The following is a 21,589-nucleotide window of genomic DNA, read 5'->3' on the forward strand; positions in this document are numbered from 1 at the left end:
TGCTGTGCGAGCGGTAGTCATAACATTGATATCAACAGTAAGCACAGCACTGCAGGAGCTGCTGTGGAAAGTCACTACCATCCCAGACCCACTACAGACAGTCACAGGAATGCAGACATATTACAAACACTATTGTTTCTGTGTTCAAACGAAACACACAGTCAGTAATATCAATCGTGAAAACATCTCCTTAATTGTAGCATTCTTTTTTCATAAAGTGTATGCTCAAAAAACCTTGTCAACTCTTACAAGGGCTCCAAGTTTGCTGCATGTCCAATATGTTCATGTGGCTGCACAGCTTCTGAAGTTGTGTTCTGTGTTCTGCATTGTCAGTTCCCAGACCTGTAGGCAAAACCTCAGATTGAACGTCGTATTCGTTAACTGACATCTTCAAGTCTGGAAGCCTGGTAACCCGGACCTTGGATGACAAAACACACCAAGTTGAAACCATAACTCATCCGTAGTCTAACTCTAACTCTAAGCTACTCTAAGTGAAACTTTAAACATGTACCCATTTATTGATACCTGTAAGTAATTGGTTTTCTCCCAATGTCCCAACAGGCACGTTCCCATGTTTAATTCTTCTCCAGATATTGCCATCTTTTTCATCATAATAGTGTCGTAAGGAACTCGTAGTTAACTCCATGGAACACAACCAAGAGAGCAACCAAGTAAACAATCTGAGCCCTGATTACACAAGTTACAGCTGAAATACACACCACACAGAATAACTTCCTAGACCAAAATATAAGAAGAAAACTGCTGGGGGGACACAGTTAGAAAAACTCTAAACAAAAGCATAGCAATCAGAAAAAGGAGCATCAGGAACAAAAGCATAGGAATCAGATGTGCCATATAGAAAAGGAAGCTGCTAAAGAGAATGACTTCCAGGAATTCCCCGTTTCCACTTTATTTTTCATCTGAAATTGACTGAATGATCAGATGGAAAACAGCATCACACATCCCAAAACACTAAGACAATTAAAAAATAACCAACTCTTTAAGCAAAACTCACCTCTAAGTGAATCTCCTACCAACAAGGTTTTGGGAGAATAGGAGAATGCTGAGAGGAAACACTCATTGCATGGAGGGCTGTTACCTTCCAGTCAGTCTTACCCAGAAGAATATTTGCCAGTGCCTTTATTACAGGCCAGGGAACTGACAGAACAATACAAACATGGCACTGACTGTAATATTTTCATTTCAGCAAAACCTGAAGAGTTGACTCTGAGAAAACCAATAATTAAAACAATTTCATCCCATGCCTGAGATTATTGCCATGAGAAGTTATCTCAGTTTACCACAGAATGGCTGTGGCTGGAATGGCCCTCTGGAGATAATTTCATCCAAACTCCCTGCTCAAGCAGGGACACCTAGAATCACGTGCCCAGGACCACATCCTGGTTGCTTCTGATTATTTCCAAGGACAGAGACTCTACAGTCTCTGAGAAACCTGTTCCAGGGGTCAGACACCTCCACAGTAAATTATCCAACAGTATTACCTGAATACCGTGTGGAATCAAATGGAACTTGGAACGGACAGAAGCAAAGAAAAGAACAGGTGCTCTTGGTAAAGGAGTTTAGATACAAATATTTTGTAATGCTGCAATTCTATACCTCCCATTGGGTCAGTCCCAGTTGTGTTTCCCAAGGTCAGTACTACTTTTGCTTTGTGTAGTTCTCCTTTAACTGTTTGATGAATAGAATTAGTTACCTAAGGAAAAAAAGTCACTGCACTTGAGGTGAATTCCAACTTAACTTTACAATAACTGTAATGAAACAAATCTTCCAAGCTTAAAAATGACACGAGTATTAAACAAATAAAACCAGATTTTGTTAGTCATTAAGGAAGGAGCTTCCTGAATGGGACAGTACTCAAACACAGTTTCATTTACAGAGGCTACCCTTCCCCCGTTGAATCCCCACAGATGCAAAAGCAGCAATAACGTTTTCTGGAAGAAGATACTGAATTCAGAAGAATTGAAGAAAAAAAATCGCATAAATCGCACTTGATTTTGCAGGAAAACAAACCAAGAAAGCTGACTTCTCAGAATCTGGCCCAATAGTAGATATTTCTTGTTAATACTAATGAGGAGTTAAATTTGAAAACTAACTTTGCAGTTCATTACTGCTTTCTTACAGAAAATAACACACAAAGAGAAATAAAAGAACATACCATTGAAAATCTGATAAATATTACCTTTGGGTTCCACTCCAGTTCATTACCAATGGGTGTCACTCTACAAAGTCCCCAGCCTGAGGTGGCAGACACTGAAACTTGGCAGGTGAGTGAAGCAGCTGGTAACTTTGGACTTGACATGTTCTGCCTTCATCTATATAGTTAATTTTGACACTACAGAACATATTTTCCTTCTCTTTTGGGGAAATATCTAGCACCTGAGCCCTTCAGAGTTGGAGAGGAAACAAAGAATTATTATAGTTGTAAAGTTTCTTCACCTCCTTGTGTCTAAAAAAGATTAAACTTTCACAGCACAATGTTCAGTGGTGTGTATGTGGAGCCATTCTGGCTTCCCTTCAGTACAGGCAGCATGGGAGAGCTTTTTAAACAACAATTTGTACAGCAGAGATTTTTTTGCTAGTTTTGATGGTGGGTTAACTTTAACTTAGCAGTAAAAGTTCTAAACTACTTTGTATTAAAAAGAGCACATGAATAATTTAAACCAAAACAAATCCACATTTTTACCTGTGAACAACTGTTTTCTGACATAAACCATGAAATGCCAGCTTCTCCACATTTTTAACAGCAATCTTATTACCAGGTTCCTTAAAATACCCATTAATTCCTTCAGCAAGAATTCTCTATTGGTCCTTCTGCTGATCTACTATTTGACCAAAGTAGTTTGTTGCATTTACAACGTGGAGAGGCAGAAGCTGAAAGCATAAAATACGTTATAAAGACAACTGATGGTTTCTTAAGTTAATGAGACGTTTTCATATTGAAGATGACCTACCTCTTTCCAGCCTAAAGAGATGACAAATACTGCTGTACACATGCACTTCAGAAGATGATGACCTCTTATTACTCCAAAGATTAGGAATAATCCTGAATGAATGAATCCTTATGAATAGTAACTGTCCATAGCCCAGTCCAGACTGGACAGAGGTTTATAGAGCAAGATCTATTAGGTCTTGGTGGTATTCCACTTAAACGAACACTAGTGAACTACAGTATTACCTGTCAAGCTACTAACCACTAAGGCATTTCACATCATCCAAGCTTAATTGTAAGTGGTCTCCAACCTTACAATGAGATTTAGAAGAACTGACTGGGGAAGCGTGACGCCTTCCCTCTTTTTGCACGGAAAATGCTTGACATAAGCTACCAAGAACACCAATTCACAAAATGCTGGCTACATTTCATCCAAAGGCTCATGCTAGGCACAAGTACTGAGATACAGCTGAGTGTATGAGGCCAGACAGAAAAGAAGATCAGAAAGGTAATTTCCACTTACTAAAACCCTAAAACTCTCACAGTGCAACTAGAGATTCTTAAAGGAAAGCAACATGATACCGAGTTCTAAACAAAAGAGACAGTGAACACTTATCCAATTGACAATGGATTTGTAAGGCATATATCCAGGCTCTGCAGTCAGCAGAAGCAGAACTAGATGAGGAAAGAGGCCACAACTGCTGTCTTGAGTGCACAAAAGGGAAGTACAAGTTTATAACAGGAGTATTATGAAATCTGTCCAGGTTTCAAGCACTCAAACTGTATCTATAGGTTATCAACGAGTTTCAACTACCAGCTGCCAACAAAAGCTTCTTTATTAGGCAGAAATGGAGTGACACCAAGGAATCCACCCAGTTTTTATTGTCTATTCTCACAACCTATGATTTTTGGGAATGGGGAACACCCATTGATTGCATGACTTGAGCGCACCTGAATTCTAGCAAAAGACAGGACAGGAAGAAAGTGTAAGCAGCTCATCCAAAAAGGAAAGCACCCAGCAGTTCTCAGATCCAAGTACTAACCTTGAAAGGAAGCACCAGTGTCTACACAACTGCCCTCAGCAATCATTATCCAAGGTGGAGATGAGACAGACTCTACAGTAGTGCTGTACAGGAAGACTCTCCAGTAAAGTCGGGACTGAAAAGCCAAGTGAAGGGAGTTTTGACATACAAATTGTTACTGAGATGTGAAGAGCCACTATAGCAAAGTCAAACCAGTAACCAGGAAGGTTTCATGACTATTTAACTACTAAAAATGGCAGTCTGAATGTAACAGGATTCTATCAAAACTGTTTTCAAAACCACAATGACACCTTAGTAGGAAGCAACTGCTCCATCTAGAAGAGAGAATTTATATCCCATGCCTATGGACAGTGCAAACAGAGAAAATATTTGGTTCAATTGACAAGGCCAGAATATACTCATTTTTCAGGAAGTCTGCATCAACATGACAGAGAAGGAAAAATCCTCCCTTCAACTCTTGTTAAACAGGCATGATCTTCCACTGCAATGTTTCTTCACTCCAGAGGATTGTGTTTGCTCTACTACAAAAATAATGACATTTACAGGACCTTTAATCTTTGCCTATTTTGGTTTATGTTCTAAATAGATAGAGGAAAGGAATAAACAGAACAAATGCCCTCTTCCCATAGAACACGAGCCTCCAATGCAGGAGAAAACCTAAGGTAAACTCAGAACCACCTACAAAACAATTTTAGGTCAAGCTAAAGATTAAGGGAAAATCTGACACACACCTAAGCAACGGAGAAACTAAAAAAGCTAAAAATCTCCCAAATACCCGAGAGATGTGGGATATGTACTACATTAACATGAAGGTAATATGCTAAGGAGGTATTTAAGATGTGTTCTTGGTACACCAAACCAAGGGAAAAAGCAATAACTGTAACTTACCATCAGATATCCAGGTGTTTGTGTCACTGTATCTGGGATATGCTGGGGCACGTCTGTTTGTAAATTAACTTGACGACGATCCAGACACACTGTTCTGTTTCTACATATTTAAAAACTGGTTTTAGAACAAAGCCCTTTTACTTGTAAACTATTTTTGATGTGGCTTACAACATCTTTTCACACTAACATTTCATCAGCCCTCAGTATTCAATTTCTGTTTCAAGTAGCACCAATGACTGGAGATTAGACAGAAGTGGCCAAAAAGCTCTTGTTGGAAAAGTTTATACAACAAAACTAAAATCCACCAGGAAACTAGTTTCAGAATAAAACAAATACTAACACTGAATTTTGTGTTACTTGCAACAAGGGTCATCCACACTAGAAGGAATATCTGAGGGCTTCATCCAAGGCCCTGTTAGAATCCAGTTAGACACAGCTCAGAGAAGTCATCTACTTACCTAATCTGGAGGGACAGAAGACAACAGAGGAGAGAGCAAAGCATAAGCCTTGGGCAATTATGGGCTAGAATACTAATCAAAAAAGAGCCTGAAGTTCCCTCAAGAACACTTGGGCAGGAATGACAATGAATTATGATATCCCGTCAGGCTACATGAGATTGGTCTCCAGAAAATGTTGGTATTTTGATTTTCATAGCAGTATCTAAGAAGAGTGAAACTGATGCAAAAGTAACCACAAGAAAAAGAGTCATGAGCAAAAAATGGTTTCATGAAAGTATCCAACAGGAAAATTGAGCAAGAAAACAGAAGCAGCCATCATTGAGGCATATACCACCTTCCTACACCAGTATGGGTGGTAAGAAAGCTTGGCAATTCCTTACCTGCAAGCCCCAAATGTTTTAAGATGGGTACACAGTGGCCTTGACAATTTCTGGTATTCTTCATCTTTTAGCACCTTGGCAGTCAAACCAGGCAGTTCTGGGGGAACTTCAGCTTCTGCCTGCTGCAAATAGCGGAGGATCCCAAGTGCATCACACTCGTTGTTTTCTCTTAACAGAACGACTGACTGTGCCTTTGTGATCTCTTGGTCTACAGAAGAATCCTAAAACAAATACACACGTATTTTTAACAGCTTCTGTGTATTCACTACTTTGTGATCAAATGCACTATTAACCTGGTAATGGTTTGTCAAACCTTTATCGCATTACAGAAGTTGTCAGGCATGCTGTGTACACGATGAGCAAAGATTCTTGGAGAAGGAAAACTGAAATGTGTCACACAAGTGGCATCTGTAGCTTCCAAAGACTGCATGCATTCATCTGTTAAAGCTAAGCACACGGTTTATACACACTTGTAAGTGTACTACTCCAAGCATGTGAAGTGTGACATCACTTTAACAGTGGCTGTTTCCATCTCTCCATCCACTGATTTAAGCATTAAGAAAAAAGGTCCTTCCCAAACCACTTTGTCATGGTTTGCCATGACAGCCTTTTCTGGTGAGGGGGAAGGGGCTGTAAAGATGGCTCCTGTAAGAAGTTGCTCGCAGCTCTCCCCAGCTCTGAGCCAGACCCACTGCTGGGGCTGAGCCAATGAGACACCTCCACCATCACTTTGTAACAAGAAGCCTGAAGAGGAGGTTTCTTCCTCCGTTCTTCTTTCTTCTGCCCTTTCTTCTTCTGGCTGCTGGTGGTGCAAGGAGTAGGAACAGTGAGAGAAACAACCATGCAGACTCCAAGGTCAGTGATGAAAGAGAGGAGGAGGTGTGCTGGAGCAGAGACTCCCTGCATTCTATGGAGAGAACTGGGGAAGCTGAGATTTGTTTGCATTTCTTTAAAGACCCTACAGCAGCGGTAGAGACTCATTTTGCTAAAGCTGGCCCCAGTCCAGGGGCAGCGATTCACTTCATTATTGGCCTTGAGCCAGGGGCAGTGATTTCCTTCTTTATCACTATGGCCAGAGCAGGCCGTGTCCCGAAGGAGGGACCCAATATCCACAGCTGTAACTGTGGGGAGGAACCATATTGGGATTTATCAAAATGAGACACAACATAGTTAAAAATGTCATCATGAATGCATTCTGTGTCAGACATTCCTGTCAGCCTTTCTTCTAGCTGGCAGAAGGGCAGGGTTGAGGCTATTTTTAGCAGAAGTAGTTAAATTACAAATTCACAAACCTCCTTTATTCTTAGAAGTCAAGATATTTTAGTTTGTTATATCTTAATAATTAAAAACCCCACTTACCTGTGTAAAATGATGCTCACCCGATGAACCATTTCTGCCTCATCTCCTGAATTAGTGAATGTCAGCACCTTCTGAAGATTACTGTGGGTAAAAGCCAGTATTTTGAGTAACACAGCGGTTCTTTCACTGTCCATACAAGGCTGTACAACCTAAAGGTGGATACAACCAGAGGGCTGGTAATTCATGGAATCTAGACATGCTTTACTGTGTATTTCTTCTTTTAAGAAGCACGAAGCATTGTTATATGCCAAAGAACACTGGTAAATCCTAAATCTTCTGTTAAACTTATAATGTACAATATACAACTCTCACAAAGGGTGTGAATTTCTGACAGCTTCCAGAAGCAAAATTAAAACCCATCACAATCAAAATCTCACATCGGTATTTTCTTACACGTGTGATTTTTGATGATTTGTCAGTGTTGAAGTTTCTCATTGAAGTACCACTGAAGAAGTTTCACACTCCATAAGCACAGTGCACTACCTCAGATAGTCTTAAACAAAAGCCCCAAAACATGGACATTTGCAGTGCTGCCAAATCACTAGACTTTTCACAAAAAGTGATGTTTTTCCAGTTTCATGTCATGCTCAGAATGTCTGGTCTTAGAGACTTCCCAACATTTTCAATCCCCAAATGATTATGTTTTGAGTCATTGAAGAATTCAGATCATCCTTGTAACATTTTATACAATTCTTCAGCTCTATACCACACTGACTGGAAGTTCCATGAGAAGACACCTCAGGATATACAGTAGCTTTCTCAAAATATTAGGTCAAATTAATTTCTGCACTGTGTGGCACAGAGCAGTCAAACAAGCATTTTACTAGCTCTGTCTTTGGAAAACTCACTTGTAGTTCTGCCACTCAATCAACAACCACAAAAACATTCTGAACATTCTGGTCACAAACAACTAAGACAGCCTACATTGCATTCAAGTGTCATTCAGACGACAGAAGTATTCTTACTTCCTCAGATTTTCACACTTTTAGCTGCTTCTTTGTTCTGCCCAAGTATTAACAACATTGGATGAAGCTGTCTGGAGCATCTCTGGTATGTTTTCAGTAGCTCAAAAACAAGTTGTGTCTCCTTCCACCCAGGACACAAGATAAGTGCTAGTGGCTAGGTGTGTATGTACAAAACAGTTACAGTAGAGCATGAGACAACTGTTTAGAATCTTAGTCATTGTACTATTTCAGAATTTAGGGCAAAACTAAAATCCGCAAAACAGGCCTTTCAATGCTTCAAACAGAAGCTTTTAACACCATATCACCTCTTAAATGCAGATGGTACAGGCCCGAGGAACCGTGCACCAAGCTGGAGACAAATGGATGTGCAGCAACACATGGTGAAAGGTCCAAAAGTTTCATAGAAGCAGAAACATCTTGTCTTACTTGGAGCTGTGTGAGCCATTTTCTGGGGTCCCTTACAGCCTCAGTGAGTCTATGTTTCTGTGATCTAATGCATTAGAAAATGAATGACAATGTTTTAAAAATCAGACCAGACATTTCCATTTCACTATGTAACAGCCCCTTAAAAATCAAGCTTCATCGACTATCAAAGTGATATGACATTAACCACTTGTTAGATAGTACTTGATAAATAAGTTACAGACTCCCACACTCATGCAGTCCATCTCTGTCAATGTCTAAGCAGATGGCCTAAATAACCTGGGAAGCATCATGAAGATACTCTAAGATGACATCAGATGCACCCATTCTCAACATGCACTACCTTTTGGATCATTCATTGACATTTGCACCTTAGAACACAAAACCTGCAGTACTCTAATATACACATCCTCCACTCCTGTTTCTCAAGGTTTGTAGCAACTGCTCAACTGCAAAAGTGTAAGAATTAGCGGAATATACAAGAAAGGATTATTTCCCTGATATGAGATGGCAACTACATCACATCCTTGAGCTATTGGTGGCCAACAGTAAGATTCAGTGGAGTTAGGGCCTACAACTTTTTTCCAAGTAAGTTCCTACAGAAAGAGAAATAAAGAGTTCTACCTGAAAATCGTGTGCTTGAAACACCAACAAGGCAACACAAAGCACTGAGCAATTTAAAAGCCTTTGACCCACTGCATAATACATTTCCTTAACACACAAGATGATAAGAGTTCTTCTGGCATGAGGAGTTAAATTCTTACATCTAATTCAAATGCCATCATTTGTAGCAGTGGTTGATGGATCAGATGAAACTGTACAATTCTACAGTCTCTCTGAAGCATAATTTACTCTACCGTATGAACAACCTCCTACACATTCCTCAATCAAAATTAGCTACTATAATATTTAGTATCTGAAAGTTAAGGTATGATACTAGTCTTAAAAATACTAAATGTAATGTATTACATTAGCATTACCCTTTCCAGATCTTCAAGAAGTGGTGCTGTTTCCAGAATTGATGGTGGCTTCATTTTCTTGCCAAGAAAGACAAAGTTTCTTTCTTCAAGATTTTGAAAACTCTGAAACCATATGAAATAGATGACAAAGGCAATACTTAGTAAATGGGTCTGAGCTTACATCCAACTTAAAAACTATTTTTTTTGAGAAGAATTAGCCAAAGAAATGTAAACACAAATGAAGTACAACTCACACACACGTCACACAGAACAGTGCTGAGACTCCTACTGTCCCCTGACTTGGCCATTGCCTCTGTTTCTTGCTTTTTTTCTTTTTGTCTCTTCCCCTGCATTTTTTTTTGCCCTTCATATTTTCACAGAGGCACCATCAACTTTGCTGGCTTGCTGACCTTTGGTCTGCTCTTGTTGCTGATGTGGCTGGATTCAGTCCCTGATGTCCCTCCACAGAGTCCCTCCACAATGACCACTCTTGTAGCCTCAACACTACCCACACCTCCACACCTATGACACACGTTTGCAGAGGTTAAATGGAAGTTATATCCTGGAATTACCTGTTGCTCATTTTCAGTTCTGTGTGTCTTCAAAGGATCAGAATTTAAGCACTGCTGAAGCCTGAGAAATATACAAATATTAAATTCAATGTAAATGCAAAAGGAAAGTGTAATCGATAAATATCACCAATATTTCTAAAATGGCACGAAACAGTTCACCTACAAAATATCTCTGATGTATTACCTGTGCCAACAAAAACCCTGAAATATGAAAGAAGAAATCATAAAGTACCATTTTGGATGTAAAATTTACTATTAGGTTTTAGGTATCTGAAAATAACCCAAAGGTGTTTTTAACCAAGACAATTGGTGGGTTCCTCAACTTCAGAAGAAAATCAGATGGGACTGCAGGAAAAAGGTCTCTTAAAGTTGCAAAACCATGAAACAATGTATCTTTGCAACAGTTAAAACTTGAATTAAAAACACCCCTCAGGTTGTTTACATATGCAGCAAGTGATTTGCAGCATAATAAAAGCCTTGCACAAGTCAACTCAGTCAGATTTCATTCAGCTGGAAAACTTTATTAATCACACTAAGAATAAAAGAAGGCAACTGAATATGCTGAGTGTGCAGAAACGTACTGCCTCATCACAGCCTTGTTTTCAAGCTACTGTTTAGAAAGAATTGCTATTTTTACTGTGGTCTGGATAAGTATCAGCAGCTTCTAATGGCCTCCTTCCCCAATACCATGTGCACACATCTTGTCTTACCCTCTGCCCTTTTAGCTGTCTAAGAAGAGTAACTGGAAACATACTACAGCTCCTAATTATCTGGCTACACAATTGGTTCAAATATGTAACATACTGTACCATACCTGTCTGTGTGATCTGCTGGATTTTCCTTGAAAGGCAATCCTGGGATTGTTTTGACAATCTATCAAGAAAAGACAAACCCTTTTCTGGCAGTAAAATACTGTTTAAGAGCAACATTTTAGAAAAAAAAGATTACTGAGCTCAAGGTGGGTTTCTTACCTAACAGAATTTTCTTCAATAAGAATCAAGCATGCAACAAGAACATCAACCACACAGGAGAATCAGTTCATGCTCACAGCTCAAGCTATAGCTTCTGGCAGCTCTTTCTTTGAAGAATCTGCCCCTGTATTCCCCCAACAACTACCAAAAGCTGGCCACACAAAACCACTACACATCTTCACAGCACTAGAGCAAGTGAGCACAAAAGGAGACACAACCTGCTCAAAGTGCATCGTTGCAATCTAAAAAACCAAAACCACCAGAACCACAAACTTGAAGGACAACGTTCTCTTTTAACTAGATCAAGAGTTAGTCCCAGATTTGTTACAGAAAAGGACGTGATAGCTGACTACAGTATTCCTAATCTGCCTTACAGATGCTTCACTTAATTCATTCTGACATTTGAACAGAAAATCTAACACTTACAGATGTGGTAGTTTCACTGTCATCTGTGTTGGAGCTTTGTCATGTCTTTTCAAGAACAGAACCAGATACAGCAAGATCTAGAAAGACAATTTTAAAAGATGCAGAAACATGTTTGTGATTATCTGAATCTATGAAAGGCCAGTCTTTTTACAGTTGGTTGCAACCGACTTCTTTCTCTGCTTGTCTCATTTTCTAATGGCAAAAAGAACAACCAAAAGACAGTTGTATTTACATAAAGATATGCAAATGAACCGAGGGAACAAGGACAGAGGATATTTATAGTGATTCAAGTCTGTTTTAAACAAGACAACTCACAGAAAACATTCAAGTTACCTCTGTGTAGAGAAATCCCTCTAAACTCAAATCAAACAGTAAGGTATCACTGATCAATGCTACAAGTTATTTCAACAGTATCTAATGCTTTTCAGCATATCAACAAATGACCCTGCAACTCACCCTTTGTCTTATCAAGTACAAAATGCTTTAGAATATTCCTGCATCTGCTGATTTGATTGCTCTTTGTAAACTCTGATACATAGGCAGTGTTTGTTAGGATACCTTTTGTTCCACTTGTTGGATTCCAACTGATACAGTAGTTCAATATATCCAGGTAAAGACAAATGATGCACTGCATGAATGATTGCTGCCAACACACACGGTTCCCACTTGTTTCAGGATCTATTGATACCTTCTGCTGGAGCAGCACTGTCCTCAAATCAAGTGCAGGATTAACAACTTTCATTGGAAGAGAGTCAAGATTTAATGATGTTTGGGTCTCCTGATAATCTGCTGAACTCACTGCATTCTCTTCAGCTTGCTCAAAATGAGCAAAGCTGCTTAAGACGAGATCATCATTAACGCATACCTAAAAAACCCAAGTATTTGACTGACCAGAATCAACAAGCAAGTCACCATCACATACTGCTTTAGAATTTACTTGAAGCTGGAGACAACAGGAAGACATATGCAGTATGTACAAATGCTTTCTGAAGAGTACTCATTCCAGGACAGGAAAGTTGGTCATATTTTCCTCTATGTTCTCCAAACAGGTGTTACTTACCAGTTTCATGCTTTTGCCTAAAATTCTGTGCTCAGTTTTCTATCAGCTTTAAACATTTTTAGAAAAACTATCTTAGTTTTATGTCCCTTTGATTCAGAGTGCATCCAAACCTGGCAGGAAAAAACAATATTCAGCTTAAAAGTTCTCACTGGCTCAGAGAGAAGTGACACTTGCCAACTGTGATTCTGAACAGAGAAGGTATTCAAATTAAGATGTAATCCAAGTTATTGTCTACAGTGAAGACCACAGCTCTAATGTTAAAAGTCTTGGTAAAATACTCCAAATGGCAGCAGGTTTCAAACACATTTATTTTTGTCTACTAAGCAGCTGCTTAAGTCTGACAGTAGCTGCAGCAGAGATTTAGCAGGAGTTACGCATTTTGGTAAGTGCAACGAGCTTTCTTCCTTTCTCCCAACTGTTTGGGAATTCAGCCTTATGCACATATGAACTTGTATTTATTTTCATAACACCATGCAACTGCCTTCTTGAAATATCTTTAAGTGTATCACAAAGAAGGACAAGAGTACAGTAAATTCACATAGTTGTTCATCTCAAGTACTTGGGGGACTTCATTTGCTTGTCAATACCTTCCAAAGTGGTTCACAAGTTTCCACCTCACAGAATTCATTCCAAAGTTCACAAACAACAGATTTAGAAAATAAATCTTCTAATAAGTTAATGATTGCACTTCTACTGTATATGGTAAATTACAAAATTCACTTGCAAATAACACTTTTCGGTCTTAAATTTGTCACAAAGTTATAACTTCTATAGCAGAGTGCACAAAGAGCTTTATAGAGAGAAAAATATCTTACCTTTTCCCCTTTTATTGTCACCTAAAGGAAAACATCAGATGTGGTATCTTCTACAGCACATACTTTGGCTGTCGTCTGGGTAGTAGCAAAACTGAGTGATGGTGTTTCAATGACCCAGCTGCCTGTTCTTTCCTGCTCTTCTCCAGCCCAGTGTTTTCTCACTAACCCAGCACCTGGAAGAGCAAACAATGGGTGTTTTAAAAGTCTCCCTCTCACTGCAGTGGTGACAAGTTTCTGTTGATCTCCTGGGGACTTTACATTGGGTTTGCTTTGACATTTTGGCCACCTGGACTTGAGAATTCTCCCTCCCTTTTCCACCCCCCTTTTCACATTTGTTGCCTGGGATTCTCCCTTTACAGTTCTTGCTGGACATTTATCCAGACTCTGTGCTCTGCACTTGAAACAACCAGCAGATGATTTCTGATGGAACCTGAGGCTCTCTGCACTGGCCTGATGCAAAGGCAATTTGCATCAAAACTCCTCCAAAATCCTTTTTTTTCTCTCAGAATTGCACCAAAACCTCATTTTATCCCTCACAACTCCCCCAAACCCCACTTTTTCCCCTCAAAACGCTTCCAAAACTCCACTTTTTCCCCCCAAGATGGTACTTTTTTACCCAGCAGTTCCCAAAAATCCCACTTTCTCCCTCAGAATAGCACGCAAAACCCACTTTTCCTCTGAAAATACCTCGAAAACCTCACTTTTTCATTCAGAAATCCACCAAAACACCACTTTTTCCCCTCAAAATCCCACCAAAACACTTGTTTTTCCAAAAATCCACACAAACCCCACTTTTCCCCACAAAACTCCACCCACATCCCACCTTTTCCCCTCAGAATTGCACCAAAACCTCATTTTATCCCACAACTCCACTGCTTTTGGCCCTCAGAAATCTACTCCATCCCCACTTTTCCTCTCAAAGCTCTTCCAAACTACACTTTTCCCTGCAAAGCTGCACCAAAACCCACTTTTTCTCCTAAAACTCCAACAAAATCTCCCTTTTGCTCTCAGAAATTGTCCTGGTTTAGGCCCATCAGGGAACAAAGACCATGATTAGCCCCGAGTACCCAAGTGGCTGAGAATTGCTCAAGGGCAGGGAGAGCTTAATTGCTGCTGAAGGTTCAGGACAAAGCAGACCAGGCCACTGGGTTTGGGGAAGGAAACAGAGAAACAGTGTAATGCAACATCAACTAAAACATACCCCCAAAAACCCAAAACATCACCAAAATGAAACAACACAGAGCAATACATCAATGAAGAGTCCAACCAGCCTTTTGAAGAACACCTTCTTGCCACCCCTCCCCTCTTCCCGGGCTCAGAGCCCTGATCCCGGGGCTTTTACCTTGTCCCCCCCTGAACGGTTCGGGGGGGCAGGCAGTGGGGGTTTCAGTCAGTCTGTTCCCGATAGCTTCTGCCGTTTGTCCCTCCTCAGGACGGGTGAACCCCACACCAGTCCTCCCTGCGAGTCCGTGGGGTAACTCACACACACACAGCCCTGCACGGGCTGCTCCGATGCCCACTGACTCCAAAGGCTGCAGCTCGTCTCTGCCTCTCGTGTGGGGCTGCTCTGCGGCGTGCAGGCTCTCCAGCACGGCCTGGGCCATGGCCCCTCCCCACACAGTCCCTCTCCCGTCCGGGCTCACTCACACGGAGCTGCTGGGAACTCTCGCTCCTGCCACGGATCTCCAGAGGCTGCAGGGGCACAGCTGCATTCTCGCCACGGCTTGCAGAGGAGTCTCTGGTCTGTTGCTTCTCCTTCCTTCCTCATTCTCTGGCTGAAGGGTCCGCGTGGTCGCCTCCAGCTCGTGTCACTCTTACACCTCCTGCCTCGCATTCCAAATTCCCATCCCCTAAATAGTGCTGGCAGAGGCGCCAGATTGGCCCAGCCGGGCTGGAGGTGGGTGTGAACCCAGGAGCCGGGGGAGAGTCCGCAAACTCTTTCTCGGGTCTTCACTGCAACCCGCTCCCCCTGTTACTAAGCCAAAAGCTGCTCCTTGCTAAACCAGAACACAAATAAACAAAAACTCTACTTTTTCCCTCAGAATTGCTCAAAAACACCGCTTTTCCTCTATCAAATTCCACCCAAATCCCAACTGTTTTCCCTCAAAAGGCCACCCAAACCTCACTTTTCCCCTCAGATTTGCCCCCACACCTCATGTCATCCCTCACAACTCCCACAAACCCGCACTTTTCCCCTCTAAATCCCAACAGAAAACAACTTGTTCCTTCAAACCTCCAGCCAAACCGCCACTTTGGACCTCAGATAGTTACCAAAACCTTCCTTTTTTTCTCACAACTCCACCCAGACCTCAGACTTTCCCCTCAGGACTTCCCCAAAAGCTCGCCTTTCCTCTCAAAACTCTACCAAATCAAACACTTTTCCCCACAGAAATACCCTCAAAACCCCACTTTTGCCGCCTCAGAAAACCACCAAAACCCCCACTTTTCCCCTCAGACATGCCCAAAAACCTCCTTTCATCCCTCACAACTCCACTGAAATCACACTTTTTCTCTCACAATTGCGCCAAAACCTTATTTTATCCCTCAGAACCCCCCCAAACCCTACTTTTCTTCTCAAAACTCTACTAAAACCCCACTTTTTGCCACCTAAGTTCCCCAAAAACCCATTTTTCCACTCAAAACGCCACCCAAACCTCACTTGACTTCAGAATTGCCCCCAACCTCATTTTATCTCTCAGAACTCCCCTAAACCCTCACTTTTCCCCTCAAAACCCCAACAAAAACCCACTTTTTCCTTGCAAACTCCACACAAACCCACACTTTTGCTCTCACAATTGAAACAAAACCCCTTTTAGCCCACAACTCCACCGCTCTTTGCCCTCGCAGATGTACTCAATCCCAGCTTTCCCCTGCAAAACTGCACCAAAGCCCCACTTTTTCTCCCAAAACTCCAACAAAATCCCACTTCTCCTTTCAGAAATAAACCAAAACCCCACTATGCCCCTCAGAATTGCTCCAAAACCCCACTTTTCCTCTCAAAACTACACCCAAATCCCAATTGCTTTCCCTCACAATTACCCCAAAACCTCTTTTCATCCCTCAGAACTCCCCCAAAACCCCACTTGGTCCTTCAAAACTCACACAAAACCCCTTTTCTCCTCACATCTCCCCCAAAGTCCCTCTTTTCCCCTCAGAACTACTCCAAAACCTCACTTTTTCCATCCAAACTCCACCTAAACCCCACTTTTGCTCTCAGAAATTTACCAAAACCCTGCTTTTTCCCTCAAAACACCACCCAAATCCCACCTTTTCCCTCAGAAATGCCCCAAAACCTCATCTTTTCCCTCAAAGCTCCACCCAAATGCCACTTTTCTTTCTCAGAAATGTACCCAAACCCCACTTTACAGCCTCAAAACTCCTCCAAAATCCTTGTTTTTCTCTCAGAATTGCACCAAAACCTCATTTTATCCCTCACAACTCCCCCAAACCCCACTTTTTCCCCTCAAAACGCTTCCAAAACTCCACTTTTTCCCTCAAGATGGCACTTTTTTACCCAGCAGTTCCCAAAAATCCCACTTTTTCCCTCAGAATAGCACCCAAGACCCACTTTTCCTCAGAAAATACCTCCAAAACCTCACTTTTTCACTCAGAACTCCACCAAAACACCACTCTTTCCCTCAAAACTGCACCAAAACCCCGCTTCTTCCCCCAGAAGTTCCCCAAAACTGCACCTTTCCCCTCAAAACTCCAACAAAACCCCATTTTCCCCCTCAAAACACCACCCACACTCCACTTTTACCCTCAGAATTTCCACAAAACCCCACCAAAACACGTTTTTTCAAAAATCCACACAAACCCCACTTTTTCCCCTTAAAAATTTACCAAAACTCCACTTTTTCCCTCAAAACTCCACCCACATCCCACCTTTTCCCCTCAGAATTGCACCAAAACCTCATTTTATCCCACAACTCCACTGCTTTTGGCCCTCAGAAATCTACTCCATCCCCACTTTGCCTCTCAAAACTCTTCCAAACTACACTTTTCCCTGCAAAGCTGCACCAAAACCCACTTTTTCTCCTAAAACTCCAACAAAACCTCCCTTTTGCTCTCAGAAATTGTCCTGGTTTAGGCCCATCAGGGAACAAAGACCACGATTAGCCCTGAGTACCCAAGTGGCTGAGAATTGCTCAAGGGCAGGGAGAGCTTAATTGCTGCTGAAGGTTCAGGACAAAGCAGACCAGGCCACTGGGTTTGGGGAAGAAAACAGAGAAACAGTTTGATGCAACATCAACTAAAACATACCCCCAAAAACCCAAAACATCACCAAAATGAAACAACACGGAGCAATACATCAATGAAGAGTCCAACCAGCCTTTTGAAGAACACCTTCTTGCCACCCCTCCCCTCTTCCCGGGCTCAGAGCCCTGATCCCGGGGTTTTTACCTTGTCCCCCCCTGAACGGTTCGGGGGGGCAGGCAGTGGGGGTTTCAGTCAGTCTGTTCCCGATAGCTTCTGCCGTTTGTCCCTCCTCAGGACGGGTGAACCCCACACCAGTCCTCCCTGCGAGTCCGTGGGGTAACTCACACGCGTGGCAGCCCTGCACGGGCTGCTCCGATGCCCACTGACTCCAAAGGCTGCAGCTCGTCTCTGCCTCTCGTGTGGGGCTGCTCTGCGGCGTGCAGGCTCTCCAGCACGGCCTGGGCCATGGCCCCTCCCCACACAGTCCCTCTCCTGTCCGGGCTCACTCACACGGAGCTGCTGGGAACTCTCGCTCCTGCCATGGATCTCCAGAGGCTGCAGGGGCACAGCTGCATTCTCGCCATGGCTTGCAGAGGGGTCTCTGGTCTGTTGCTTCTCCTTCCTTCCTCCTTCTCTGGCTGAAGGGTCCGCGTGGTCGCCTCCATCTCGTGTCACTCTTACACCTCCTGCCTCGCATCCCAAATTCCCGTCCCCTAAATAGTGCTGGCAGAGGCGCCAGATTGGCCCAGCCGGGCGGAGGTGGGTGTGAACCCAGGAGCCGGGGGAGAGTCCGCAAACTCTTTACCGGATCTTCACTGCAACCCGCTCCCCCTGTTACTAAGCCAGAAGCTGCTCCTTGCTAAACCAGAACACAAATAAACAAAAACTCTACTTTTTCCCTCAGAATTGCTCAAAAACACCGCTTTTCCTCTATCAAATTCCACCCAAATCCCAATTGTTTTCCTGTAAAATGCCACCCAAACCTCACCCTTCCCCTCAGATTTGCCCCCACACCTCATGTTATCCCTCACAACTCCCACAAACCCGCACTTTTCCCCTCTAAATCCCAACAGAAAACAACTTGTTCCTTCAAACCTCCACCCAAACCCCCACTTTGGACCTCAGATAGTTACCAAAACCTTCCTTTTTTTCTCACAACTCCACCCAGACCTCAGACTTTCCCCTCAGGACTTCCCCAAAAGCTCACCTTTCCTCTCAAAACTCTACCAAATCAAACACTTTTCCCCACAGAAATACCCTCAAAACCCCACTTTTGCCGCCTCAGAAAACCACCAAAACCCCCACTTTTCTCCTCAGACATGCCCAAAAACCTCCTTTCATCCCTCACAACTCCACTGAAATCACACTTTTTCTCTCACAATTGCGCCAAAACCTTATTGTATCCCTCAGAACCCCCCCAAACCCTACTTTTCTTCTCAAAACTCTACCAAAACCCCACTTTTTGCCACCTAAGTTCCCCAAAAACCCATTTTTCCACTCAAAACGCCACCCAAACCTCACTTGACTTCAGAATTGCCCCCAACCTCATTTTATCTCTCAGAACTCCCCTAAACCCTCACTTTTCCCCTCAAAACCCCAACAAAAACCCACTTTTTCCTTGCAAACTCCACACAAACCCACACTTTTGCTCTCACAATTGAAACAAAACCCCTTTTAGCCCACAACTCCACCGCTCTTTGCCCTCGCAGATGTACTCAATCCCAGCTTTCCCCTGCAAAACTGCACCAAAGCCCCACTTTTTCTCCCAAAACTCCAACAAAATCCCACTTCTCCTTTCAGAAATAAACCAAAACCCCACTATGCCCCTCAGAATTGCTCCAAAACCCCACTTTTCCTCTCAAAACTACACCCAAATCCCAATTGCTTTCCCTCACAATTACCCTAAAACCTCTTTTGATCCTCCCTCAGAACTCCCCCAAAACCCCACTTGGTCCTTCAAAACTCACACAAAACCCCTTTTCTCCTCACATCTCCCCCAAAGTCCCTCTTTTCCCCTCAGAACTACTCCAAAACCTCACTTTTTCCATCCAAACTCCACCTAAACCCCACTTTTGCTCTCAGAAATTTACCAAAACCCTGCTTTTTCCCTCAAAACACCACCCAAATCCCACCTTTTCCCTCAGAAATGCCCCAAAACCTCATCTTTTCCCTCAAAACTCCACCCAAATGCCACTTTTCTTTCTCAGAAATGTACTCAAACCCCACTTTACAGCCTCAAAACTCCTCCAAAATCCTTTTTTTTCCTCTCAGAACTGCACCAACACCTCATTTTATCCCTCAGAACTCCCCCAAATCCCACTTTTCCCGTCAAAACCCAACCATCTCCCCCCTTTTTTGCATTCAAAATCCACCCAAACCCCACTTTTGCCCCTCAAAACGCTTCCAAAACTCCACTTTTTCCCTCAGATGGCACTTTTTTACCCAGCAGTTCCCAAAAATCCCACTTTTTCCCTCAGAATAGCACCCAAAACCCACTTTTCCTCTGAAAAGACCTCCAAAACCTCGCTTTTTCACTCAGAACTCCACCAAAACACCACTGTTTCTCTCAAAACTGCACCAAAACCCCGCTTCTTCCCCCAGAAGTTCCCCAAAACTGCACCTTTCCCCTCAAAACTCTACCAAACCCCACTTTTTCCCCTCAAAACTCCACCAAAACCCCATTTTCCCCCTCAAAACTCCACTCAAACTCCACTTTTACCCTCAGAATTTCCACAAAACCCCACTTTTCCCCTCAATACCCCAGCAAAACATTTGGTTTTTTCAAAAATCCACCCAAACCCCACTTTTTCCCTCTAAAAATTTAACAAAACCTCACTTTTTCCCTCAAAACTCCACCAAAATCCCACCTTTTCCCACAGAAATACCCAAAACTCTCCTCTTTTCCCTCAAAACTCCACCCAAATCCCACCTTTTCCCTCAGAAATGCCACCCAAACCTCACTTTTCCTCTCAGATTTGCCCCCACACCTCATGTCATCCCTCACAACTCCCACAAACCCGCACTTTTCCCCTCTAAATCCCAACAGAAAACAACTTGTTCTGAAAGAATAAAATGAAATAAAATGGAGCCGGTGAGGCTGAGTCACAGCAAGGCCGACTAGGCCACGAGAAAGGATGATGAAACCAACCCTGGCCATTGCATCAGAAACCGCAGGGGCTGAGAAACATTTCTCAGAAAATTGGATCCATGGTCCCCACCGTGCCAGCAGGGCACCTGGGTTAAGGGGAAGCTGTGTGCGTGTGTTGGAATTTTCCGTCCCTCATCCCCAGCATATATAAACCCCTACCTGCAAAGCCTCGGGTCGCCTCCTCTGTCTCCTGCGTGAGATACGAGACGGCCCGGAGCTCCGCAATAAAGCTCACCTCTTGCTTTTGCAACAAGCCGGTCTCTCGTCTTCCTTGGGGTGTTCGCCGTCCGGGCTTGGAGCGAAAGCCTGCAGCTTTCAACATCACGACCAACAGTTTTTACACTCGTTGAGGCAAGGGACTGAGGATGGAAAGGACGAGCCCAGCGGTCTGTGAGGGCCGGGGCCGGCGGTGTCGGCGCGGTGTGTGTGGGGGGGCTCCGGAGACACCGACCGGGCGCGGGAAGCGGCTGCGCGGCGGCGGCTGCGGATGGAAGGGGCGGGGGGGTCTGGCTCACTCCGTGCCGGCCCCGGCGCCGGCGGCGCAGCCGCTGTTACTCTCTCCCGTGTTTTCTTTGTCTCCCCTCACATGCCCGATGGTGTCGAGTGTAACACGGGGTCGCGCTCCCCCACTCTCCTCTGATCATCCTGCGCTGCATCCCCGCCCGACTCCGCCCGCTCGGCATTCCCCTGCGAGTCGCCCCAGGGGTAACTCGGCGGGCTGGGCTCGAATGGGAAGCAGCTCTCCCGCGGGGGCTCTGCTCTGAAGCCCCTTCGCCTCTCTGACTTTGTAAAACTCTTGTGTAGAGAAGAACCTTTTTCTTTTTTCTCGGTATCATCCGCCTCAGCGCCGCTCCCGACACCACTCTCGGTGCTGCTCCCGGCGCTTCTCCCGGCGCTGCTCTCGGCACCTCTCCCGGCACTACTGTCGGTGCCTCTGCCAGTTCACTCTCTGCCCCAGGGACAGGCTCACTA

At 43.4% G+C, this 21,589-nt stretch overlaps 2 long non-coding RNA genes across 2 annotated transcripts; both read right to left on the reverse strand.

Annotated features, from left to right (window-relative positions):
• Positions 1-6,096: 6,096 nt before the first annotated feature.
• LOC133628023 (uncharacterized) lies at positions 6,097-8,534 on the reverse strand. Its single transcript, XR_009820483.1, has 3 exons — positions 8,470-8,534; positions 7,099-7,227; positions 6,097-6,166 (listed from the first exon to the last, which is right to left on the reverse strand). It is a non-coding gene; the product is annotated as an uncharacterized LOC133628023 (long non-coding RNA).
• A 2,698-nt stretch (positions 8,535-11,232) lies between these two features.
• LOC133628022 (uncharacterized) lies at positions 11,233-21,067 on the reverse strand. Its single transcript, XR_009820482.1, has 3 exons — positions 20,853-21,067; positions 13,270-13,442; positions 11,233-11,471 (listed from the first exon to the last, which is right to left on the reverse strand). It is a non-coding gene; the product is annotated as an uncharacterized LOC133628022 (long non-coding RNA).
• Positions 21,068-21,589: the final 522 nt, after the last annotated feature.

This window comes from Colius striatus, chromosome 26 (assembly GCF_028858725.1).
Source record: "Colius striatus isolate bColStr4 chromosome 26, bColStr4.1.hap1, whole genome shotgun sequence".
Lineage (NCBI taxonomy): Eukaryota > Metazoa > Chordata > Aves > Coliiformes > Coliidae > Colius > Colius striatus.